Source organism: Bison bison, unplaced genomic scaffold (genome assembly GCF_000754665.1).
Source record: "Bison bison bison isolate TAMUID 2011002044 unplaced genomic scaffold, Bison_UMD1.0 scf7180017864371, whole genome shotgun sequence".
In the NCBI taxonomy this organism is placed as follows: Eukaryota; Metazoa; Chordata; class Mammalia; order Artiodactyla; family Bovidae; genus Bison; species Bison bison.
In genome coordinates, this window is record NW_011494943.1 from 13,510,181 (window position 1) to 13,516,910 (window position 6,730).

The following is a 6,730-nucleotide window of genomic DNA, read 5'->3' on the forward strand; positions in this document are numbered from 1 at the left end:
GGCTTGCCCTCAGCCCCTCCAGCAGGGGCAGCTCTGAGTTGTCCAGCCCGCTGTGGCCTCTCCCCAGGGCGGGGCAAGTGAGAGAGAAGCTAAGGGATGAGGCCCCACCCCCCCAGGCTCCAGACAAGCGTGTTTTACAGCCACCCCCGCCTGCTTGCCCGGGCTGAGTCACAGAGGTGCAGGTGACCCAGAACTGACTCAGGAGCCTGTCGCTGGGGCTCCCGGCTGAGACCACAAAGGGGTCCCTGAGTGTGCTGGCACCCGTGGGACCTGGGGGAGGAGAACTTGTTGGGGTGGGGGGGGGCAGCGCTGAGTGCACATGGAGTTTCTGCAGGATCTGCCTTGTCCTTTTCTCCTTTCTTGGGCAGGAAGGGGATGCCACACCTGGTTACTTGAAGGCCAGAGTGCCCCTAGTCACTGTCTCTATGCCACATGCCTGGATTCCTGGGCCTAGAGACGTAAGACAGGCCACCACCAGCAAGAGTGTCCAGCTATCAACAGGTGTGGCTGGGAATTCATATGTGCCACACCCCAGGGCTACCTGCCCCACTGGTGCATCCCAGCACAGGGCTGCTGGCTGGGGGAGGGGCAGAGAAAGACTCTGTCCCTCATACTGGATGTTTTGGGGACAAAGGAGAAAACGGGGACTCGGACCTCTCCTCAAAGGGATCTCATCTCCCTGTGAGCTCCTCACCTGCTATCGGAACCACAGTGGTGTCGGCACCATCCAGGGAGTAAGCGACTCTTCTTCCAGAATTTAAAGGTGAAACTCATGACCTCTGCCACTCATAAAGGGCCCAGCAAAAAATGAACAAATGTGCATACATGAGACACACAAAGATGCGCCCGAGCTGAAAGGGGGTGAATCAAAGGGCGTGTGGTGCTGGGCGCGTGGCACCTGACTTGGGCAGCTTCAGACGTTTGAAAATGCCCAACTGGGATATACATTGGTAACTGCTGTATCAGAAACTTCTGCTCCTCAGGGAGACAGCGTGGTTCTGAGTCCTTCCTCAGAAGCCGTCCAGCGGGGTGGCTGAGTGGGGAGCAGCCCACGTGGCACACCTATCAGGAGACACACGCGAGCAGCAACCGGAGGATACAGGAGCATCTCCTGGGAACACCTGGGAGCTCCAGGGGGCGGTGAGCCTGGCGAGGGTGAGGATGCAAACAGTGAGGCTAGCGTCCATGCACAGAAGCAGGATCTCTGGACCTGGCTCCCTGGCACGCCACCCTCAGCACCCAGGACACCGCCCTCTCAGTGTTACCACCCTGGGGTCGCCAGGCCTTTAGGATGATCCCAGCCCAGCTTAGGAGCCTTGATGACCAATCGGGTGCAGCCGCTGGATTGTAGAAATGTGTACCTGCTTGGGGGCACTGCCAGGCCTGGCCCGTAGCTGCCTGGGACAGAGTCGTTGAGATGGAGTTCAGCCGGCTCCCCAGGAGAAGTGACGTCTGAGCTGGGTGAGGAGGAGGGTTGTAAGACCACCGGCAGCACGTACTCACTGAATATGTGGTGCCAGGGTGGGGGTCCTTCTCCCCTGTGGGGTGCTGCCTCAAGGCACTCAGAGAACAGAGACGTTCCTGCCAGTGTGACGGCCGTGGGGTCACCAGACATCACCACTGTGTGGTCTGTTGACAGCCAGGCAGAGTGAGATGCTACCAAGCCCAGGCTGAACCAAGGTGGCCGCTGCAAACAACGGCAATGAGGGCACAGGAATAATCACACCACCTTCGCTGCTGACCCATGCACACACCTGGCTGACTGGCAGGAGCCCCTCACTTTCTCCCTCCCACTTTTCTCAACCTCACAGATGGCAAACATGCCAGTAAATTAGGTTAAAGAGGTGATTGGGTGAAGGTGTTTGGGTTGGGGCCAGCCAGCACTCTCCTGGCTGTTTCACATTGTAATTACACACTGCTGGCTACAGTTGCTAAATGTTAAATTACAAGCGTTTGCTCGTGATCCATCATTTCACCACGATTACAATAATTATGTCAGCAAAAATGACTTGGAAGGGGAAAGCGGCGTGGCAGAAATGACAGCGATCCAGGGGCTGAGGAGGGACAGGGCTGGGTCCACGTGTAAACCTCCCTTGGCAGATGGGGGTCTGGGTATTTTCATGTGAACCAAACCAGTCAATCCTAAAGGAAAGCAACGCTGAATATTCACTGGAAGGACTGATGCTGAAACTGAAGCTCCAATCCTTTGGCCACCTGATGCAAAGAGCTGACTCACTGGAAAAGACCCTGATGCTTGAAAAGATTGAGGGCAGGAGGAGAAGCCGGCAACAGAGAATGAAATGGCTGGATGGCATCACCGACTCAATGGACATGAGTCTGAGCAAACTCCAGGAGATAGTGAAGGGCAGGGAAGCCTGGCGTGCTGCAGTCCATGGGGTTGCAAAGAATCGAACATGACTTACCAACTTCAACAACAACGTGTGTTTTTCGAATGCCAAAGAATGAATTCCCTGGACACATTTGGGAAAACTTTTAACATTTTTCTGGAAGTGTCCAGTTTCTAGGGGAGGAAGCTGATTCTTCAATGAGCAGACTCAAGTGACTGGACATTATGCATGATAGAATGATCATCAGTACACATTTGAAAACCTCAAGACTGGGCAGAAAATGAAAGCATTTACAGGGACTGAGCATTACTGGCTCAAAGAACTCACGATGCAATGAAAGCAGTGGGGTGGTGCTTGGGGAGAGGGTTTCCCCACGAGGTCCTGAGCCCTGCTGAGAGTCGGGTGGCACCTTGACCCCCGCATCAGCATCTGTGTGGAGCTGAGGTTTATCATGCCCACCTTATATAAGGCTTTGTGTGATGATGTGACACACTCTATATCCCCCTGAGAATCAAGATTCCACCTACTTTGCAGGTAACAAGATTCAGAAACAGACCTGACTCCACCACCTGTGTGACCCATGGAGGGGGGGCCACATCGGAGCCCATGTCTGTGGTCCATCCACCACCCGCAGGGCCTGCTGCACCCTGACATTCAGAGGCTGGTAAAGCATGTCTGGCCCCACAGATCCCACCCCAGCGAGCTTCCTTCCTCAGGTGGTGGGTCCCTGCCGCACTTAAAAGGAACAACTGGAGAGGCTGGAGCACACGGGAGCTTGCAGGTCAGGTGGACACTTCAGAGCTGCAATTATCCGGCCATAACCATCGTCATGGTCTCACTGGAGGCCATCGCTGCTGCCTCTCAGCCTGGCCCAGGTCCGGGGCTGCAGCCCTGGAACTCACCCCAGAGATGTGCCAGGCAGGCGCCTGGGAAACATCTCTTTAAGTGAAGGGACAGATCAGGAGTGAAGGTTGATACTGACCTGAGTTTGGGCCGTGGACTCCGTCATTACGTGCTCTGCGTGGACCAGTAGGTGGGACAGGCGGCTCTGTGGTTAAGTGCCCTGCGTCACTGCAGAGGCGAGGCCCAGCAGAGGTGTGCACCTCAAGGGCACGCTGAGCTGTGCTCTGTGGTCTCTGTCATTGCTGAGCCCTATTCCTCTGGCCTCATGGGGCCGTGGAAGGAACTCAGGCAGGACGGTGGGGCTGTCACCCGGGTGTATGGATGGGCAGCTTTGCTCTCTGACTACAGTGGGTCTGATCCTCCATTCTGCCTTCCAGTGGGCATGCTGGTGTTGGGAGGACCATGAATGCAGCACCCAGCTTTTCTCAGATGCCACAACACTCATCTTCTTTCTCACTATGGGTGGGGTGGGCACACCACCTTCCTGGGTTTAACTGGGAGAAAGTCTCACTGGGAAGTGCTCCCCGACCCCAGCCATCCGTGGACTTACACACCCCAAGTTTCTCTGACTGGACTCCTGCAGGGTTTCCCTGTTCCCCGCTTGGTGGGGCAGGGGGTGATGAAGCGGGGCAGGTCGTCTTTGCTGGGGAGCCTCAACCAGCCATGACCCACTGCATTGTGCTGTCCTGACCCCCACCATCACATGCCCCCCAAGAGCTGACACCATGAGCACCAGGAGGTGGCTCTGCATGGCCAGGAGGGGCCGTCAGCCCCATCTTGAAGGACAAAGAGGTGCCCAGGAGGCCCGGAGGTGAGTGAGGAACCAGTTCTGCTGCTGTGGCCCCACCCCAAGGCTGGCGCTTGCCATGAGGAGGGAAATCTGGAAATTCCTGCTTCAGGGACCCTCCAGGAATCCAGAGGTACCTGTGTCCCCAGAAGTGAAGGCCTGTCACAGAGACTTAGGTTGGACAGTCCCAAGAGCCTATCAGATTCTCCCAAGAACGCTGCTAGAAATTTTGTCTTTAATCAATTGTCTTAAATTTCTTAGGCTTACAGAAAGCTAAGCGGATACTAGAGAGTTCCGATATACTCCCTGCCCTGCCCGATTCCTCTTACTGACATCTTGCATTAATGTGCACTGGTGCTATAATCGCTGAGCCAATGTGGATATATTATTAACTGAATGCTGTAGAGTTGGCTCCTGGTTGCTGCTCCACTGGTCCGGCAAGCATCATTGTGCAGAGCTTGTTTTAGGGAAGTGGACCTGGGCAGAGGTGGTTTGGCAGCTTTCCAGGTCACAGTCCTGAGCCTGGGACAGGAATCAGCTCCACTTTGCCCCCCCCAAAACGGCTCTCCTCTTTGGTCCAGCGGTCACTATGGAATTCTGAAACCCTGAGCAGATCACTCAGGCTCACAGCACTCAGTCTCTGCATCTGTAACAAGAAGGGGCCCTCAAACCAACCCACACCTTCCTTTGTATGAAGACCTGGACCCTGACCAGCCCCAAGGCCCTTCAGGGGTCGATGAGCTGGGCCAGGCTGCTTATATAGCCTTTCCTTACCACCCAAAGTGCCCTGGGTGAGAGGTGCTGCTGTGAAGACATGCTCGGCGTGCACAGAAGTGGTTGCAGTTTCCAGACCTGCAAGCAGCAGAACCCTCTCCCCTGCGCCTGGTTAGCAGTTTCACCTGGCTCACTCACTTCTCAGCGCAGTTCTGCACCCTGGTACCTGCAGCAAGGGGGGGAGTGGACATACACTCCAAGGGGGTGTGGTGAGGGGTGCAGCAGGCTGTAGAGTCCTCCAGCCTCAAAGCTGACTTTGGGTCTTGGGATGACATCACCATTTATGACCAGGCAAGGTCCTTGCTCCAGGCTTAGGCTGGGTGGGTTGACCTGCTATTGTGGGGCTGCCTTAAGCAGATTCTTCAACTGTAACCCCCTTCAAGGGTGAACCACGCCCCCAGCCTTGCCCCAGCATTCCAGAGGCTGTCTCCCAGACTCATCTGTTGTGGACCCTGCAGCCTCTGGCTTCTCCAGGGTAATAATTCCATCTCTACAAGCGACTTAGAGTTCCAAACTCTAACCAAATGAAAGGGTGCAATGCAAAAATAATAGGAAGTAACTCCCCTCCCTCACAAGTCATTCGCAATTCCTACCGAAATGTATATTGGCCAGAAAAGAAATGCTAAAACCAGGTCAGATTTCTCTACTGTTTGATGGAGTTTCAGACTCTGGAACTCAAATCAACACCCGAGTCTGAGGAAGCAGAAAAACCTGCTTCTGATTCCTGGGGTGGCTGGCTGGCGTGCCAGGGCTCCCTCCCTCCACCTGGTAGATCCTTATCCTTCCAGAGGCTAGGGTCCTCTGAGTTGCCTTTGTCCTCCTGTTTGGATGTCAGGCACTTGCTGGCCCCAGTGACCAGCTGGGGAAGGCAGCGGCTCTCCTCATGCTGTGCTCAGGAGGCTGGTGCTGGGAAAACAGGGAGCTCAGAAGGAAACCTTGCACCCAGGGAGCATTTGGCAGTATCTGGAAACAGACAGGTCTTGTTGCCAAGCCTGGCAGTGCGGGGACTGCTACTCCGGAATGCTGCTAAAATCCTACAGTACACAAGAAGGTCCCCACCACGAAAATCAAGCGTGAAGCTTGGGCAGGAGACTAACTTTGGAGCAGGGATGGGGCGGCGGGTGACCAGGGGGAGGGATGCACAAGAGCGGTGACCTTGGCCGGCAAATCCAGAGCCTTTCTGTGGAATGGGTGTCCCAGGGTCCACCGCACACTCAACTCTGAGTCAGCCACATCACCGGCCACAGCCGGGCCTTCGCTCCCCAGTGGCAGTCTGAACTTCCGCAAAGCACACTCAAATCCCGTGGAGGGTGGGTGCCAGGAACATCCCTGAGGGCCTCAGGCTGGTCACACAGCAGTGACACGGCCAGGCGCCCCTGCTACATCCCAGAGGCCATTCCGGACTCAGTCTGCCCGCGGGAAGGACCTGCCGACCAGGCGCTCGGCTAGGGTCTGCACAGACACCGGGTCTCGGGTTTCTACCCCGCCCCCGCACCTTACAAGCCTGGGACGCGCTGCTGCCCTTCCCCCTCCCGCTCGAAATTCCACTTTCCAACCTGGCTCTTCCCTCCCGGGCCCTCCTCCCCGTCCCTCGCGCAGCCCTCTCCTCTCCGCGGCGGCCTAGCCTGTCCCACCCCTGGGCCACACGCCCCCGGCGCTGCGCGCCCCAGCCACGCCGCAGACTCGGGTATCCGCCGCGTCCAGCCGGGCGTACTGGGCGCGGGGCGCGGGCGCAAGGGGCGGAGTTCCGGCGCGCGGGGGCGGACCCGGAGCGGGGGCGGAGCGGCGGGACGGGCACCGCCCCCCAGCTGAGCCGGGACCGGGACCGCGGACTTGCAGACTTCAGAGGCTCTATCGGCGGCGGCGGGCGCGGATCTGTGCGCACGGGTCCAGCGGCTCGGGTGGCCCCGACTCCGGC

The 6,730-nt window shown here is 57.2% G+C and overlaps 1 protein-coding gene across 1 annotated transcript in view; it reads left to right on the forward strand.

Annotated features, from left to right (window-relative positions):
• METRNL (meteorin, glial cell differentiation regulator-like) overlaps window positions 1–6,730 on the forward strand; it is a 38,411-nt gene that overhangs the window by 16,099 nt on the left and 15,582 nt on the right. The window lies entirely within an intron of this gene.